This window comes from Lissotriton vulgaris, chromosome 6 (genome assembly GCF_964263255.1).
Source record: "Lissotriton vulgaris chromosome 6, aLisVul1.2, whole genome shotgun sequence".
Classification (NCBI taxonomy): Eukaryota; Metazoa; Chordata; class Amphibia; order Caudata; family Salamandridae; genus Lissotriton; species Lissotriton vulgaris.
In genome coordinates, this window is record NC_141694.1 from 1,820,441,395 (window position 1) to 1,820,462,090 (window position 20,696).

Genomic DNA, 20,696 nt, shown 5'->3' on the forward strand with positions numbered 1-20,696 from the left:
GGTCTTTGTGCACATGGCGGGCGGGGAAGGGTACTGACTGGGAATACAGACAACCCTATTGATGTCGATTTTTCATGATTAATTATTGTATTAATAAAGCTTCGAAGTAATGTTACCCATGACACTCGCCCATGGTGTGCGTATAGACGATTTTATTGTAACTGATCCTGTTATACTTTCAATTAAAAAATCAACCTTCACTGATCCTACAACCGTTTGTCACATTTAGTTTTTTCAATTAAATGGCTCGCTTGTTACATACTCCTATACCCCTGGCTTTTGAAAGACACCATCTTGTGCAATAAAGGGCTGCGTCAAGGGTGGTATTGCCCAGAATGTCTTGTTTTCTAGTGCTCGTAATGACGAAGCCAGAACTGCCGAAAAGGATTCTGGTCCTGCCGCTACTTACTGGAGACATTGAACTAAACTCTGAACCTGCCTGGCCTCGACCAAAATGGCGCCAAAATGGGAGCGACTTGCAACTCCTTATGACGTTCTAGTTACTTAGCCTTGACGTTATGGGGGATGTATGCGGTCTTTGTGCACATGGCGGGCGGGGAAGGGTACTGACTGGGAATATGGACAACCCTATTGATGTCGATTATTCATTATTGATTATTGTATTAATAAAGCTTCGCAGTAATGTTACCCATGATACTCGCCCATGGTGTGCGTATGAAGGATTTTATTGTAACTGATCCTGTTATACTTTCAATTAAAAAATCAACCTTCACTGATCCTACAACTGTTTGTCACGTTTAGTATTTTCAATTAAATGGCTCGCTTGTTACATACTCCTATACCCCTGGCTTTTGAAAGACACCATCCTGTACAATAAAGAGTTGCGTCAAGGGTGATACTGCCCAGAATGTCTTGTTTTCTAGTGCTCGTAATGACGGAGCCAAAACTGCTGAAAGGGATTCTGGTCCTGTCGCTACTTATTGGAGACATTGAACTATACTCTGAACCTGCCTGACCTCAACCAAAATGGCGCCAGTATGGGAGCGACTTGCAACTCCTTATGACGTTCTAGTTACTTAGCCTTGACGTTATGGGGGATGTATGCGGTCTTTGTGCACATGGCGGGCGGGGAAGGGTACTGACTGGGAATACGGACAACACTATTGATAACGCAAAAAAAGCATATATTTTTTTTTTTGCGCCCCGCGGGGCCCTTTTAAAGCCTCCACATCAAACCTAGGGGGTCAGGAAGGATCTAGTATTCCCCCTTATGGTCATTTCCCCCTTCGTTTTGGCCTCCTCGTGTCTCTCAATCCTACCGAGAGACAAGATGGCGGCCGCTCCGGACTGTTTAGAATGTTGACAGACACCAAAGAGCCAATCAGCTTCGCTTCGCAAAGTTCCGTTACGCGAAAAGTACGCAAACCGGAGCGCTACCCGGGACGCTGTTACAGATATATATATTTTTTTGAACGTTAATTTATCAAAATCCACTGGAGCACATATATTGAGACCTAGCAAAGGCACATCAGGCTAACAGTCCCTACAATTTTGCCAAGTTTCGTGCAAATCCATTCAGCCGTTCGAGCTAAAAGTGAGGTCAACCGCCCTATGGAAATTAACATGGGAAAAACTTGTTTTGGGACCCCCTTTTTTCTCGGCCCCCCCTTGACAAAACCCCCCCACATTTTCAGGGGCTGTTCAGAAACAAAATATGCCATTTTCCTGAAAATTTCTGCCAATTCCGTCCACAAACGGCAAAGTTATTAGACATAGAATTTTCAAAAATCCCATAGAGAAAAAATCCTAACTATATATACATACTGGCGACCGCCAGTAGGTAATTCACTGAAAAAACCATAGGTTTTACACACGTTATAGTTAGGAAGTAGCATTTAAAAAACCTATGAAATTCACTGAAAAAACCATAGGTTTGACACCAGTTATAGTTAGCTGGAAATTTTACTGATATAAAACCAATGAAATTCCACGTTATAGTTAGTTGGACTCACTATAACTTGCGCGTGTAATGCACTGCTGATGACATTACATATTACATCACTCATGACATGGTCAGTGACATCACTCATGACATCACTGATGACAGACCTCCTTTAAGTGTAATGTAACCCTTAAAACACATATTGGAAAATAGAAATTAACATTTTCCAAAAAATTGAGATACCCATACCAGTTACAACAACCAATTCAGTAATTCCACCATCTATATACACATTCTGTCATTCACCAACAGTTCTATATAGTCACTCATACATATACTCACTCATCATATGTAGTGATACACCTATACATCCTGTTACACACCAACAGTCATCCAAAAGTTACTCACACACATACTCACACATGCAAATAAACTATTGAACATCCATTTATTGCATATACAACTATACACACACTACCACGTTACTTCTAAGGAAACTTATACATACTTACTCTCTTAAACAATCACTTATAGAAAAACATACTTATTTAAACAGGAACTCTTTCAATCTCTCACTCTCACATATACTCACTTATATACATCAATATTCACATATACTAGATTAAAACATATGTAGTAACTGATAAACACAATAGTAAGACAGTCATTCACTTACTAACACAAACATATACACCCTCATCCACCCATACAGTCCTGCACATATGCTGTCTTCAAAAAACATAGAAACAGTGAGTCAGTCATTGATGGATCTATATCATAAGTAACACCCCCACCAAACCATAGAGACACTCATAGTGATACTAAAAAAACATCTAATAACCCATATACACACACATGTAGGTACTCATCAACCCATGCAGCCACTTATTCACAAAGTGAAACACTGATACATATATTGAAATATTTAAACATTACTCGCTAATATATGTATTCACTAAGATACACTTAATAAGCCAGTTATCCAATCATTTCTTTAAAAAAAAACATTCATTAAGACAATAATTTAAACATTTATTCTTCCCTCGACCTTAACATATACATATATAAAACATATTTATTTTTTAGAAAGACACACATTCACTGGATGGTGTCATTAGTGATGTCACTGACCATGTCATGAGTGATGTAATATGTAATGTCATCAACAGTGCATTTAACGCGCAAGTTATAGTGAGTCAAACTAACTATAACGTGGAATTTCATTGGTTTTATATCAGTAAAATTTCCAGCTAACTATAACTGGTGTCAAATCTATGGTTTTTTCAGTGAATTTCATAGGTTTTTTAAATGCTACTTCCTAACTATAACGTGTGTAAAACCTATGGTTTTTTCAGTTAATTTCTTAGGTTTTTTGAATGCTAGTTCCTAAGTATGAAATCACGTTCGTAACTAGATAGTGTCACCGCCTACACGTCCTAAGAAGCGCATGTAAAGTCATGTGACTTGAAAACAACACTTGCAATTGGTTCTTAGTAGTTTCTGTTCTGGACTTTACATGAAGCACTCCATCCACTTTCCTCACAATCTTTTCTACTCTGAAGAGACAACAACGTCGAGCATCTTCCGGAAAACTTTGCTGAAATGGCTGCCCTTCCGCATTCATCTTCCGAATCTGAAGGAAATGAGCGACCACCGTTAAGAAGAAAAAAGGAATCTTTCATTTGGCAATTTTTTACTTATCCTGAAGATCAAAAGAAAGTGAATGCGCCAAAAGTAACCTGCACGACATGCAATTCGGAGCTCTCAAGGGGAAATCCAAATAGAAAATATTCCTTTTCTATACACACCATGCAGCGGCATGTTAAACAAAGGCACCCTGAGCATTATGCAAAAGCATCGACAAGAGCCCTGGCCACGCTATTACCATCAGAGGTGGCCAGCACATCTTCTGGTGGACGACCTGTATCTCCATCGAGTGCTGAAATGGACTTGAGACCATATCTTGCGAAGGTGCATATGAAATGCAACGAGTGTGGAGAAATTCTTTTGTATGGAGAGCAAAGCCTCGTTCTTATTAAACTCAAAATTGAAAGTCACAAATGCCCCAAGAAAAGATACATTTCTTCAATTAATTTTCATAGTATTACATACTGAAAAATGTAGTAGCAACTTTAAGAAATCGAAAGCATCATAACACTTTTTCCAAAAAAAAAAAGAAAAAAAAAAAGTTATTTTCAGAACTAACTCTTTCTACCAAAACGTGCTCCAAGAGCATATTATGAGATGTTTTTTCGCCACTTTATTTTAGTGCGAGACCGGGTGCGCGCACCCTCCTATCGCGTACAGGACCTGACACTTGCATGTGAAGCCATGTGACTTCAAAACAACACTTCTAATTGGTTCTTGGTAGTTTCTATTCTGGAATTTACACGCAGCACTCCACCCACTTCCATCACTTTCTTTTCTACTCTCAAGAGAGAACAACGTTGAACATCTTCCCGAAGACTTCGCTGCAATGGCTACCGTTCCGCATTCATCTTCCGAATCTGAAGGAAATGAGCGACCACCTTTGACAAGAAAAACGGAGGCCACGCTATTACCATCAGAAGTAACCAGCACATCTTCCGGTGGACGACCTGTATCTCCATCGAGTGCTGAAATGGACTTGAGACCATATCTTGCGAACGTGCACATGAAATCCACGAACTGTGGAAAACTTCTTGTATACGGAGAGCAAAGCTATACTCTAATTAAACACAAAATTGAGAGTCATAAATGCTCCAAGAAAAGTTAAATTTCTTCACTTTATTTGGAAAGTATGACATACTGAAAAATGTCGTAGCAACTTTAAGAAATCAAAAGCATCATAACACTTGTTTCCCAAAAAAAAAAAAAAAAAAAAAAAAGTTCTTTACAGAACTAACTCTTTCCACCAAAACATGCTCCAAGAGCATATTATGAGATGTTTTTTCGCCGCTTTATTTTAGTGCGAGACCGGGTGCGCGCACCCTCCTATCGCGTACAGGACCTGACACTTGCATGTGAAGTCATGTGACTTCAAAACAACACTTCTAATTGGTTCTTGGTAGTTTCTATTCTGGAATTTACACGCAGCACTCCACCCACTTCCATCACTTTCTTTTCTACTCTCAAGAGAGAACAACGTCAAACATCTTCCCGAAGACTTCGCTGCAATGGCTACCGTTCCGCATTCATCTTCCGAATCTGAAGGAAATGAGCGACCACCTTTGACAAGAAAAACGGAGGCCACGCTATTACCATCAGAAGTAATCAGCACATCTTCCGGTGGACGACCTGTATCTCCATCGAGTGCTGAAATTGACTTGAGACCATATCTTGCGAACGTGCACATGAAATGCACGAACTGTGGAAAACTTCTTGTATACGGAGAGCAAAGCTTTACTCTAATTAAACACAAAATTGAGAGTCATAAATGCTCCAAGAAAAGTTACATTTCTTCACTTTATTTGGATAGTATGACATACTGAAAAATGTCGTAGCAACTTTAAGAAATCAAAAGCATCATAACACTTGTTTCCAAAAAAAAAAAAAAAAAAAAAGTTATTTTCAGAAGTAACTCTTTTTACCAAAACGAGCTCCAAGAGCATATTATAACATGTTTTTTCGCCGCTTTCATTTAGTGCGCGACCGGGTGCGCGCACCCACATATCGCGTACAGGCTTTGAGACACGCATGTGCAGTCATGTGACTTTAAAATAACACTTCCAATTGGTTCTTACTAGTTTCTATTCTGCAATTTACACGGAACACTCCACCCACTTCCCTAGAAAACCAGTTTATCGAAAAACTTTTAAAGCCTCCTCTTATGAAATATTCGACATCAATCACATAGCAGAGTACTAAATAGCACTGTATACACTCCGTCCCTTAATTATAAGAGACTTATTGCTATGTAAGAGCAACTTTTGTTTTCACGCGATAATGTGAAATGCTGAGCCTGTTACACAATTTGCTTTCACATATATGTTACTATTCTCCTTCGAGCACTAACACCGTAGAAAATACCACCAATAGCGGTGATATTTTTTACACCGAGAACGGGCGATTTGTATCGCTTAGAGCCCTTACAATTATAAAGTTTTATTTCCTAAGTCTCTGATCTCCAACTGTGCAACGTGGCTCCCCTGTGTGTCGTAATAAGGTCCATAAACAAAAACTACAGGGCCAGCATTATAAACATGCACAGAACCACAAAACGACAAGAGCCACCATGTTGATATATATCCTTAATATAATAAACCTCTGAGAATAAATACATATTTCCGTGGCACCCCATAACAGAAATGTGGCGTCCTCTGACTCTGCTCCATTACCAAACACCCAAACTCCCCGCCCCCCTCACTCTTCACTAAACTCCGCACTCCACCCCACCCGGACCCCCTATTACAAACCCCCAACCTACCCTCCCTGCCCAAACCCACCATGAACCTCAAACCGCCCCTGGAAAACTTATAAGACACAGGATTACTAAAACTCAAAGAATACGCAACAGGCAGATAATGTAAATAGTACATAAAGGCACATATTTTTTCCATAATACTATTTAAAAACATGTTCTATTTTTTATAAATCTATCATGCATCTGACCCTCTAGAACTGATTTCAAAACGTGAACTATAAACCTCTACTTTTCATTTTCAAACCATACACTTTCAATTACATTATTTTTTTTTCACAATTCATGTAATGTTACACACCTTTTCTAAAATACACCAGTCCCTGTTATTTATAAGGATTTATTTTCAGTCTTCATCAGTGACACTTTCTTAACATATAATAGAATTCACTGTAACTTTTTAAACGACAATACTAACGCGGTAAAAATAACCCTTCATTTGCTTTCCTTTAAGAATGCAGACTATGTACCCCACGCATGCGTTTCTTGATCTTTGTATTTGGCAGCGAATACCGACCTTGAATCGGAAGACATGAACAAGAGCGCCATTGTCACATTTAAAACTGAACGTTGCATCTGCTCACACACATATCTTTCACTTAGCTAACATTCACAGAAAACAGCATTGATGTAAAAAAAATTGACCTTGCTTTACAACTCCCTCAAATCACTCCCTTATTTTTTAACGCATCCTCCAGTTCAAGAAAAGCTACTTTTTTGATAACTACTAAGCAATATATAAGTGACTAGACTCCTAGAAAATTTATCAAGTCATTCTGCTCCTCTCCACTGCATAGCCGGCGACCTAATTCTGTGGAGTTGCTATACAACCGGCAGTGCTGCGCTGTTTCCTTTACCATCTTGGTAAATTCAAAATGGATGTCCCTCCTGCCTTCGCAAACGAGCCGGGCCACTTAGAACTATTTCGACAGAGAATGCTTCTGTACTACGGCACCTTACCACTCTCAACTTTGAATACTTCGTATCGATTATCATTTCGATATTCGTATTTCACCTGTGTGCAGCCTGTATTTCATTGCCTGAGCTGTGATTTCACGTGGGCCCTGGATTTATGTCTCTGCAATTTGGTACCTCCTGAACCGAATTACAATCACCTCATGAATCCGTTACTTGAACATGAACAGCTTTGTTACAACAGAGGGTTTATGGCCTTTGCAGCGATACAAGGAGTTCTGGGTCATTGGAATATATTCGCAGCGGCGCAAGATTTCCTAACAGAGAGCTACATCGAAAACCCACCGAGCTGCCCTATGATGGTAAAAGACGCTCCAATAATGACAGATCATGAATGCTCCTTTCATCTTCTCAATTGGATGGCTGACATGTTTTCAGATGATAACAGTGATTTCATGTTAGAAGCACTTGCTGCATACTTTGCCTACACAATGGACGGTTAACTCTTTCCTAACAGCAAGCTACATCGAAAACCCACCGAGCTGCCCTCTGATGGTAAAAGAAGCTCCGATTATAACAGATCATCAGTACTGCTTTACTCTTTTCCATTGGATAGCTGACATACTTTCAAATGATAAAACTGATTTCCTGTTACAAGCAGAAGCTACCTATTTTGCCTAAACTATGCTTCAATAACTCTTATAAAAGCCATTGACGTCCTCATTTCCTTTTGGTTCCCTATATTCTTCACGTTCTTTTCCATATTTTCTTTTGAAGAACAGACCTATTGGCTTTACTAACAGTGGACATTATAATTTCGTGTTGGTTAAATTTTGGTCTTTTATGTGGACTACATTTGTTTCTTCAGCTACTCGATTTTCAACTTTATTTTTTTACAGTCTATATGGCTGAGATACCCGCCACCCCCTCTCAACACAATCCCCAAAGGAGGGAAACCGGAAACAGTTCTTGAAGTTTTTGGATGAGGGAGGGAGTGACCCTCCCCGGCCGTATTTATTAAAACCAAAATTAAAATTAAACAGTTTCATATTAATGTACAATTTCATTACCACATTGCGATGTTTGGCTAACCTTAACATATTCTCTAATACAGAGGTTCTCCTAGCCGAACTAACAACCTACAAAACATTTTCTTGAAATTTTGAAATTGTACATCCTAACGTTTAAGGGCCAACGGCAAGGTCGTAACCGGTGTCAAGATCCCTAACCAGAAATACCCCCCCCCCACTTGGGAGGAGCGACAGCACTGAGGCGTACCTCGAGTGCAACTACCAATTTCCCTTGACTTGACGGGGGCACCCATAAACTCGACGCCACTTAAAGGTCGTTCGAGGACTTGTGTGAGGTATCTAGAAGGTAGCGTAGACCTCCCCCCAAACCCCACACAACTTACCACATCTGCCGTCGCAGACGTCACTGGCCCCGGGAAATTCCCCAGGAGGGGGCTGTAACCCCTCTTACACAGGAAGGGGCCTTGACCGCCTTTCCTTTTCTTTCGGCGACCCATCCTTAGAAGGGACCGCCTCCCCGTTGAGGGGCCAAAGGCCACCTCTCCCGAGCGCTCCCATCCGTGTTGGGTGACGCCCACTCATAGGGATCTTCCAATTAGTGCTCACCGATCATGACCTTACCGCCCGACCAAAATAAATACGACAATGCTAACTGATGACTATGACTAAATATAACAGACAATAGCAATAACACTTTATTCAAAGCATGCTTACTGATGACCACTAAAGCAGAATTACTTTATTTGCAAAACATAACACCAATCGGTCATTCTTTATTGCATACTCAAAATCTTCACGATAATACCACAACCTGTAAACGAAACAGAATTAACCATCAAACTTTATTTAACACAACTCGCTGTCTTCAGGGGCTGGTGGGTGGGTCAAAATTGGCTCTTCGTTCCGTCTCGAGCTCACGTGCAGCGAGGAGGTGCAGCTTCAGAGCACAGGAACAAGAGGATGCCTTCTGGTCTTGCGTCCCCTTTTATCCGTCTTCAGGGCGGGCGTAAATCCGCCCCTGCCTGCCCCGAGGGCGTGGCCAGCCGCGTCAGTGTCTAGGCCAGCCCACTCTAGGGCGGGAAAAAAGCGCGCCCCGGCTACGCCGCTTCGGGCATACCAGCCGAGACGCGCCTCCCGCCCAAAATGGCTTCCCGGGGGGATCGAGGTACTCCGCCATACGTTCGGGGGGACCGAGTGGTCGCCCCTTTCCAATCTCAACAATTCTATTGCATATCTTATCTAAGGTTATTTCAAACGTACTCGATGCAAAACTCGCTAATATATGCTAAATGTACCCTAATTAATGTGTAAATTTTAAACAAGTTTTTTATAATTGTAAACGCCATTTCGCATCTCAACTGCTTATTTCCGCCTCACACGCCTCTGCTCCTTTAATTTTCTATAAAATTATTTTTTTTAAATACTTTTCAGAAAAATATGTTCTTTCAACAATATTTCCATTGTTACTTGTTCTGTATTTCAAATGCAATACTGCAACCTTCAAAAGATATCTCAATACAGTAGTTCTCCTCAATACTGATTTGCGCAGCATCCAACAGATTACATACATGCACCTCTCGCCATTTTGTTGCTTTTGCCGCCTTTTTTTCCCCTTACACAGTAACATAACACAAACTTGATAGTGCTTCGAATGTAGACAGCTGATTGATAAAGTAATGATGTATAGCCACTTGCATTTTCATATATCGTTCCTAAACTGAAAGGCCAGAGACCTTCTTCCATTTATTAAAATATAATATACTTCCTTATAAGAGTGTACAATGTTTTTTTCCAACTATATTCATTTTTCTTCAACTATAGCGTTTGTATTCCATGTACTACTGACAATACCAATTACTGTGTTTTTTGCAATTTCTGTACTCATATTACATAATGATTTGTACATTTCTTAATAAACATTTCAAATATTCACGGTTTCTCTTTTAATCCATAATCTCAACTGAAATGATTTCATATTGAAAAACTATTCATGGGTTCCACATAACCTTAACTGTAGACACTGAGGACCTTATTTATAAAGACCTTCCACCGCCAGTGCCTCATTTTTTAAAATGGGAAAAAGTGACGCACCGGTGGCGCAAGGCCTTCATAAATAAAGTCCTGAATGTTTTCTTTTCTCGACCTCACTTACTGATACTAGAACCTGCAAGCCAATTACGGCCCGTGAACTCTTTCTTAGTAGGTCGCGCACCGTAAAGACAGTTATACCACTGTTAACATTTTTTTTTTACTGTTACCAAGCACCGACACAGTTCCGCTTCACTCAGAGTTAATCACTGCTCCCATTCTTCTACAGGCCAGACGCTATGTCGTATTTCTCTCCTTATCACCCTTTCATCTCCACAATAACAAACAGTTCTCCGCCTGCCACCAGAGAACAGACTCAGATGCAGAGGCACCAAAGAGTGAACCCATCACCAACTGCCATCTCCGGCTGTTTCCATGGTTACACCTCATTCTGCACCTTGCTGAAGGCACAGGTCAAAAGTTCATGTCTTAACGTTCTACAACAAACTAAGAAGACTATTTTCCCTCCAGAAACACCTGCCAATACACAGCTCTGTTACATGGATTGTTTTTTCACACCCAATAGTACTTTTCGTTTAACATAAACATTAACATGCAACGTACTGTTCAATCTCCACTTCTTACAATCAACCAATCATTTTTATTTTTTAAACCACACCCAACCTCTTCCTTTTTCTTTATTTAGAATTTCAACTTCTAACTACCATTCCACTTCCAGAACCGATTGGAGGACGACTACAAATCCCTTGAAAATGAAGGTCTGGCTAATAGGACACAGTTATATTCACTGGAGTGAAAAATATGCAGTAAGCAGACGAATTTGCACCCTCGGCTTACCAAATGTACACATAACATGGATTGCCAAAAGAGGATTGAAATGTCACCAATTGATTCCATTGGTGAAAACTTTTATGCATCTCCCAGAACCAGACCTTATAATTGTGCACTGTGGTGGGAACGATCTAGGCACAATCACTGGGGTAGGTCTGGAAATGCTTCTAAAAGACATCTTTCGACAATTGATGACACTTTTTCCTCGATCTGCCTTGGTATATTCCAATATATGCCAAAGACAGAAATGGAATTGGTCCAATCAACATTGTGCACAATTTGAGAAAGCAAGGAGACATGTAAATAAATCTTTTTCTGCGTTCCTCAGAGATTATAGCATGGGTTCTATTTACCACAACAACTTGCGATACCACATGCAAGACGTCAATAGGAGAGACGGTGTTCATTTCACGAATGAGGGAAACAGAATCTTCCTCTGCAACATCAGGCTCTGCATCGGTACTTACTTATAAATGCAGAAAACACTCAATTAACACAATGGCTCTTTTCAGAGCCACCTTATATCTAAGCACTCAAACTTCTGATTTATCTCCATTTTCACACTCTTGTAAATAGGAGTGCGCGACCGGGTGCGCGCACCCCGTATTTTTGTTTTCGGGGAAAAATTATATCTTTTTGCGTTTAAGGGCCTTACTGCACACCCCGAGAAAAGCTACGCAGCAAAACAATCTCTACCTTCTCCCCTTTCCATGTTTCAACGCTTTGAAATGAACAATATATTTACTCGCAGTGACAAAATGGCGAGCAAAACTTCCTGATTTCCTAACGTTAACAGACGGCACGCAGCAAAAAAAAAATTCCGCTCACGCGCAGCCGCTTCAGTGTGCGCACGCGTGCGCGCCTATAGATATATAATTGACTTTAACTTCAATTTTCTCAACAACTACTGAACGGATTTACACCATTCCAAAAAAAGCGTAATCTGCGAACCGAACTCTACAGTTTTGGCAAATTTCTTATAAATCCATTCAACCGTTCGACCTGTAGCCGAGTCTAAAGGTCCTATGGAAAATAACATGGAGAAAACACGTTTTGGGACCCCCCTTATATCTCTGCCCCCACTTGACCAATCCCCCCCAAACTTTCAGGGAAGGAGCGCAGCGGACCGAGCCATCTTCTTTGAGAAATTCGCAAAGACTCATCCACCAGGGCCAAAGTTATTCCAAATAGAATGTTGAGGATTTCCTATGGAAACTAGGTCCTAACTATAACTACCTACTGGCGACCGCCAGTAGGTAATATATATATATATATATATATATATATATATATATATATATATATATAAATATATAGTTAGGATTTTTTCCCTATGGCATTTCTGAAAATTCTATGTCTAATAACTTTAGCGTTTGTGGACGGAATCGGCTGAAATTTTCAGGAAAATGGCACATTTTGTTTCTGAGCAGCCCCTGAAAATTTGGGGGGGGTCGTCAAGGGGGGGCCGAGAAAAAAGGGGGGTCCCAAAACGCGTTTTTCCCATGTTAATTTCCATAGGGCGGTTGGACTCACTTTTAGGCCGAACGGCTGAATGGATTTTCACGAAACTTGGCAAAATTGTAGGGACTGTTAGCCCGATGTGCCTTTGCTAGGTCTCAATATATGTGCTTCAGTGGATTTTGAGAAATTACCGTTTAAATCAAGATATATATCTGTAACAGCGCTCCGGGCAGCGATCCGGTTAGCGAACTTTTCGCAAATCGGAACTTTGCGAAGCGAAGCTGATTGGCCCTTCGGTGTCTGTCAACATTCTAAACAGTCCGGAGCGGCCGCCATCTTGTCTCTCGGTAGGATCGAGAGACAAGAGGAGGCAAAAACAAAGGGGGAAATTACCATAAGGGGGCATAGTAGATCCTCGTTGACCCCCTAGGTTTTATGTGGAGGTTTTAAAAGGGCCTAGGAGGGTCCCAAAAAAAAAATATATATATATTTTTTTTTTGCGTGGTAAGCGCCAAGTTCGCGAACCGGAAAGCGTTCTGGGCAGCGTACTTTAAGGATAAAAGAATGATAGACTTTTCTAATACTGTATGTTAATTATTTGTTGTTTTTGTTCGTTTTTTTATTTATTTATTTATTTTGATTTAAAAAAAAATTATTTATTATTTTCATAGTTCATTAAAACTTCCAGCATTATATCATCTGGTATCTCGTCGAATATGGATGTTTCTGTCTCTTGTAAGGTTTGAATAAATTGTTCGTCAAAAGATTGATCCATAAAATCTTCATCCACATTTTCTTCAGTTACAATGTCTTCGGATGTAATCTCGAAGGAAACATTAGTTTCTTCTTGCTCCCCTTCCATTTTTTTGCTGTAAACTGCATTAAAAAAAATTATATTAGAAGACTTAGGGCACTGTTGGGTTTAAGTTCAGACATGTTGTTCTGTTTTTTTAACAGTGAAGTTAAAGTAAGTAAATTCATAATTATAGCAGAGAAGTGTAAGTCAATCAATAAATGTAACAGAGGAGGTTATCTGTATCTATAACTATAGCAGGGGGGTCAGTAAATAATTATCAATAAACATTTTTACAAATTAATTTAAAGTGCCACTTACAAATTATCAAATAACTTTACAGGGAGGTGAAAAGGGAGGTGAAAAGGCTCTTGAAATGTAGTTCAGGAAGTAGCAGTGAAAATGGCTGTGTTTCCTTCTCTTCCTTTATATATATTCAGGTATATAACCAATCAAATGTCAGGTAATAAAAATTGTAAATGAAAGTAAAGTTTTCATTGGTTGTCAATTCCAATATTTTAGATGTGTTTTGTGAAGTAATTTACCTCAGGGTATTTAGATAGGTCTACAGGCTAAATGGCTAAATGAAATTTCAATCAAATTTGTGAGAATGAAAGGGATTGTTATGTAGTATGAGGTAATCTATATTTGGTGAGAGTGTCTCTAGTCGTTTTTCTGCTAATTACTTTCCCACCTTTTTTTAGGACCGCTTTCTGGAAAGCGGCCCGGTTAGCGAACCTTAAGCGTCACGGGAGTCCACCATTTTGTGTTTTGGTCGCATTAAGATACAAGATGGAGGGCAAATAATGTTCAGAATGTGTAGAAGGGGGCACGGTAGACTTATCTTGACCCCCTAGGTTTTCTGAGGGTGGCTGAGGAGGTTTAAATGTGCGGGAAAAAACATTTTTTTAAAAAATTCCGCGAGGTTAGCTTTCGGTTAGCGAACCGGGGAGCGTATTTTGTGGAAAATTAGCGAAAAAAGTTAGAAAAAAATAATAATTGTGAGTGATTAGATGAAGGGTAGCTCTGAGAAGAGCTTTTGGGTTTATGGTACATTTAGGTACTTATAAGTAGGTACCAATGCACATTCTTAAATTCAGAATGAAAATTCTGTTGCCCTCATCTGAGAAGTGAACTCCATCTCCTCTGTAGATATCTTGCATGTAGTAACGCAAGTTATTGTTGTACAGGGAGCCCATTCCATGGTCTCTCATGAAAGCTGAAACAGATTTGTTTACATGCTTCCTCGACTTCTCAATTTGTGGACAAAATTGGTTGGACCACCTCCATTTCTGTCTTTGGCATATATTGGAATATACCAAGGCAGTTTGAGGAAAAAGTGCCATTAATTGCTCAAAGGTGTCCTTTAATAGCATTTCCAGACCTACTCCTGTCAAAGTGCCCAAATCATTACCTCCACAGTGCACAATTAACAGGTCAGGTTTTGGCAAATGCATAAAGGTTTTCACCAATGGTATCAATTGGTGACATTTTAATCCTCTTTGGCCCAACCACTTAATTTCCACATCTTGTAAATTGAGGTTGTGTAAATTTCTGTTCTCGGCATACCTTTGAGCCCAGTGGATGTAACTATGTCCAACAATCCAGACGTTAAACATGGTGGGAGAAGGTTGTGCTGCAGTCAGATGAAGTGTGGTAATGAAAGGGCAGTTGAAACAGTAGGAGTTTGTAAAGAAAAAAAACTGTGGATTTCCAATGCTAATGATTCATTAGCAGTGATTGGTGTATTTCCATTTCTGAAAACATAAAGTTAGGGTGCATGGATGTGTTCTTTGAAAGATGTAATTTGAATGGTCAAGGAAGAAACTTTTAATGAAAGATTGCACTGGATACGCAGGTGCACTGAGAGTTCAGAGTTCAATTGAAACATTGTTGTTTGAATTTGCAAACATGAGAGGTCTTCCAGGAGGTCGTTGCTATGGAAAAAAGGCAGAGAGGGCAGAGGGGGGAAGGGTTTTGATTTGAAAAAAGTGAGGGAAGAGTTATGATTGGCTAATATGAGAGATATGTGAAATGAATATCTGTATTTCTGTGCTTTCAATAGCTGCAGCCTCTGGAGTGCATCCTTTTTCTTCTGCTGAAGACAATTTGGTGTATTTCTGAGACTGTTTTCAAAACTCAAAAAGTATTTGCTAAGGTGAGAAAAGATTTATTTATTTTAGATAGAGAATAGTATGAATTAAGGAGAAAATAATGAAGAAAGCAGTGTTTTTAAACTGTGGCTTTGTCTGTAGTGATATAGAAATAGATTTTGTTACTTAGAGAAATTGTAATTGCATATTCGGTGTAGCATTCTGGAATGCAGTTATACAAGTTATTGTTGTATATGAAGCCCAGTCCATGGTCTCTTATGTAAGCTGAAACAGATATGTTGTTTATAAAAATAGTTTTTGAAATCAATTACATTTCTGCATATGTACTGCTAGAGCTTCATAGGTTGTTTTGGGTCATATTTATAAGGCATTTGAGTGTCTTTGATGTTATTTTTCCTTTTTAAATGGAAAGCGTTCCTCATGGGGCCCTGAGCAGTTCTTAGCCATGTTATTTAATGGGAAGTGGATAACATGGTTTAGAGCATTTGCTGGACAATGCATGAATATCGCTGACTTTTCAACGATATTCATGCATTGCGGCCGTTTTTTTTCGCATTTGCGAGCAGTTCTTCGCCATGTTATCCAATGGGAGGTGGATAACATGGCTAAGAGCATCTGTTGGATAATGCATGAATATCGTTCACTTTTCAGCGATATTTATGCATTGCGGCCGTTTTTTTCGCATTTGCGATAAACCTTGCTAAGGAGAAAATGATGAAGAAAGATGTGTTTTTAAACTGTGGCTTTGTCTGTAGTGATATAGAAATAGATTTTGTTACTTTGAGAAATTGTAATTGCATATTCGGTGTAGCATTCTGGCATGCAGTAATACAAGTTATTGTTGTATATGAAGCCCATTCCATGGTCTCTTATGTAAGCTGAAACAGATATGTTGTTTTTAAAATCCATTTTTGAAATCAATTACATTTCTGGATATGTACTGCTAGAGCTTTGGGTCATATTTATAAGGCATTTGAGTGTAATTGATGTTATTTTTTTCCTTTTTAAATGGAAAGCATTCCTCATGGGGCAAGTGTCTTGTAAATACGTTGCCACCTGCGCTTGGCAAATTTAGATTTTGATTATGGGAGTTACATAGCCATGTTAATAATGTCCAAAAAATGGTGCTAGGGCATTCCAGAAAACGCTTTCATGTGTCTCAAGGATATTTTCAGTCATTTCCTCTTGAATGCAGGTATACAATTGATTTATATGTTGTGTTTAAAAACGATTCTTTTCTATAATGTTATTTTTTCCTTTTTAAATGGAAAGCGTTCCTCATGGGACCATGAGCAGTTCTTAGCCATGTTATCCAATGGGAGGTGGATAACATGGCTAAAAGCATATGCTGGATAATGCATGAATATCGCTGACTTTTCAGCAATATTGATGCATTGCGGCCGCTTCTTATCGCATTTGCGAGCAGTTCTTAGCCATGTTATCTAATGAGAGGTGGATATCATGGCTAAGAGCATTTGCTGGATAATGCATGAATATTGCTGACTTTTCAGCGATATTCATGCATTGCGGCCGTTTTTTATCGCATTTGCGATAAACCTTGCTAATAGCAAGGTTTATCTGCGATAAAAATCGTCGATGTGCGGCGATAATTTTTGTCTCTAAAGAAGTTATCGCTAGTGGTTGGTAATATACCCCCGCGTTTTTGGTTGCAGGAATCGGGAGGCGGGAGAGTAGCACTGAAATCAGTAGTCTGACGCCTGAATCGGGAGGGTTGGTATGTGTGGATTCTCTACAGCTGGGGCTAGGTGATAGCCTGGGACCGGCCTGGCATCTAAAATGGCTCGTGTGTACGACAAAATTGTGGCATTGTAAAAAAGACAAGATGGCGCAGACAATGTTTATCAATAAGGATTCATTTATAACGAAATATTTTATCGCACTGACAAATTGGTTGTCAACACTTCCCGATTTCCTTCGAATCGAACGTTAACAGACGTGACCCAGCAAAGAAAAAAAAAAGTTCACGCAGAGCCGCTGGAACACATGTATCAACATATATGAGCCTTCTCAGCCACCCTCAGAAAATATAAGGGATTAGGATACGTCTCCCGCACCCCCTTATACTTAGTAATTTAATTAAAACGAAGCACAAAATGGTCTCCCGCACCCCCTTATACCTATTCCCGTTTTGCCAGCAGTTTGCGGCCCAGTTCGGTGTTCGGAAAGCGCTTCTACCGTGAAAAATATATTTTTTTTATTTTCCCCACGGGACCCTTTAAAAACCCCAACAACATTCCTAGGGGGTCAAGAGGGGTATACCTTGCCCCCTTTCATTAAATTCCCCCTTCGTTTTTCACCTCTTCTTCTCTCTCGATCCTACCGAGAGATAAGATGGCGGCCGCTCCGGTCTGTTTAGAATGTTGACAGACACCGGAGAGCCAATCAGCTTTCTGCGCGCAAAGTTCCGTTTCGCAGGTGGGAGCGTATTTATAAGAAACTTGCACCATGAACAACGCTTTCCATTTAAAAAGGAAAAATAACATTATAGACACTCATATGCCTTATAAATATGACCCAAAGCAACCTATAAAGCTCTAGCAGTACATATCCAGAAATGTAATTGATTTCAAAAAATCGTTTATAAACACGGCACATAAATCAATTGTATATCTGCATTCAAGAGGAAATGACTGAAAATGTCCTTGTGATGCAGTGCTGGTGCAAAAGATTTTCTATGTTAAATAATAAGTAGGACGTTAAGTTTTTGATGACTGTTATTCATTTACTGTTTGGTAATAGTGCTTAATAACATTTTTTATTATATTTTTCCACAGATTCAACTGCAGATCTTTTTTAAGTTTGAAAAATGCCTACGAAAAATAGAATTAGAAAGGCTAGAAAACGTCAAAGACAGCAGGATGATGTTTTATTGCAGCAGTCCTCTTCCCCAAATACTTATCAAAACACCAAGAAAGCTCCGGGTAAGAGCACAAAATCATTCTTAAAAAGTATTTTTAGTAAAAAAAGTATTTTTCGCCAAAATGTTTCAGTTCAGAAAAAGAAGAGTAATTTAAATGGAAAGGAAAGACCCATCAAAAATGTTATTGGTAGAGGAAGAGATAACTCTGTGCATGATAGTAGAAGGAAACAACAGTTTAGGGACATTCGACATTGAATGTTCCGTAACAGGATAATAGTTAATTTATTAAGAAATATTAAAAAAGGCCAACAGAAAGCGGCATTTTATAAGAAGAAGAAAAATGTAGAGAAAATTATTGATCATGCTTTTGAAATTAAGCGGAAGTTGTTTATTTTGGTAATCAATAGAATTAGGAAACTAAGCAAGGTAATTTCTGATTTCAAAACAAACAGTAGATGGAAGAGAGTAGTAAATCGTAGTAACTTTTGTGAAGTTTTTTCCGGAGAATGGATGCATAGTTCAAGTTCTGAGGCATTTTTTAATGAGGAGAGTTATTTTCAGGATAATGATTTGATGTTTGCAGTTGACACCAGTGGTCGAGCTTATGAAGTGAAGGATGGTTGTCCAGTTGAAAAGGAAAAACTTGTGACAACAGAGACAGAAGAGGTGCTAAGTGATGAGGTTTTAGGAAGACGTCCTAAGGGTCCTGTGTACATTTGGAAGTGTAGTTCTATTTGCAGTGTGCGACAGGTTTCCATCAATTTGCTTTGTGATTTTATACGGACATTTAATAAGAAAAGTTTGAAGCAGAAAATGAAGTTGTTGCAAAATTTAGATCCTTGCAGAGTGAGACAAATGACAGGTTTGCGTGGTCATTCACTGGCTTGTCTTTCCAGGAGAGTATGCCAGAGTGTTTTTCATCATTTCAGGATGGTAGCAGTGCATCATAATAAAGTGAGAAAATTAGTGAGAATGTTGTATTATGCTAAGAGTCCAGCAATTATGCTTAAACAATTATGTGCTGCTCTTTTGCATGGTTCAGAAATAGATGTGAAGAATATTTGTGAAGAAATTGAGTTTTGTTACTTTAGTAGTAAAGATGAGAATGTTCAAATTGACCCTGAAGTAGAGGGTAATGTTGAAGATAATGTACAGGTTTCCAGTACAGATAATTTTCAGAAGGAAATTGCCACTTTTCAGATGAAATCAAGTGAGAGGCCTAATTTCACTTGTGTATGTTTTCGACGCACTTATTATAAGAATCAGACTAAAGTAGTGGATTTATATGCAAAAAGTGAAAGGGAAAATAATAGTGAATGGAAGGATTTTGCCACATACTTGATGGTAGAAAATTATTTTGATTTAGGATCGGATCAACGTGTGTGTACTTATTGTTGTAATAAATTAAACCAAAACCAGATGCCTGCTAGGGCAGTACATAATAATCTGGAATTGGTTGAGGTTCCTTCTGAATTGAAGGATTTAAATACTTATGAATGTATTTTGATTCAAAGTATCCATCCCTTTCAGGCTATTGTAAGAATGGAGCCAAAGACAGGGAAGTTGCCTCCAGCAGATTTACAGCGAGGATTAAAGGGAAGAGTTGTTTATTTGCCTCTAGATTTGAACAAAAACATTAACACAATTGGAATAGAAAAAGTGGAAGAGGAACCTCTGGTTATCTTAGTTAATGGGGTTCCGACAAAGAATAAGAAAATATGGCAAGATTTAGTGGATGTTAGGAAAGTCAAAAAAGCAACAGTGTATTTGAAGACAAATAATAAGTACTATAAGAATGTATATGTTGCAGAAGAGGAAGTAAGTGATGAAGAGGATAGCGATTTGTGTGCTGGCCAAATTGAGAAAGTAGAAGCCTCTAAAAGTGAAGAAATATATGAACATTATAGTGTTCATCCTTTGCATTCCAAGGAAGTCATGGGGAATGCTATTGAGTTGTTTCAAATGAAACAAGCTAAAGGGAGTCCCATTAGTGTTTGGGAGGAAAGTTTGGAAGCTCGGTGTTTCCCACAGCTATTTCCCACAGGTCGAGGAGGAAGATATGATGAGCGACCTCATCAAATTCCTGCGTCTGAATACCGGACTTTACGATTGTATGCAGACGATCCTAGGTTTCGTCAATGCATTCCATATTTGTTTCATCTCCTGTTTGAAAGCGATCTGTCTGGACTGTCATATGCAGTTAACCACATCTTAAAAAGTGGTATACAGATGCGAAATATCTCGGCAAGGGACTTTATGCATAAAGTCAATGTCCAAGACAGTATTTTGGATTCTCACTTAATTAATCTCATGGCGTGT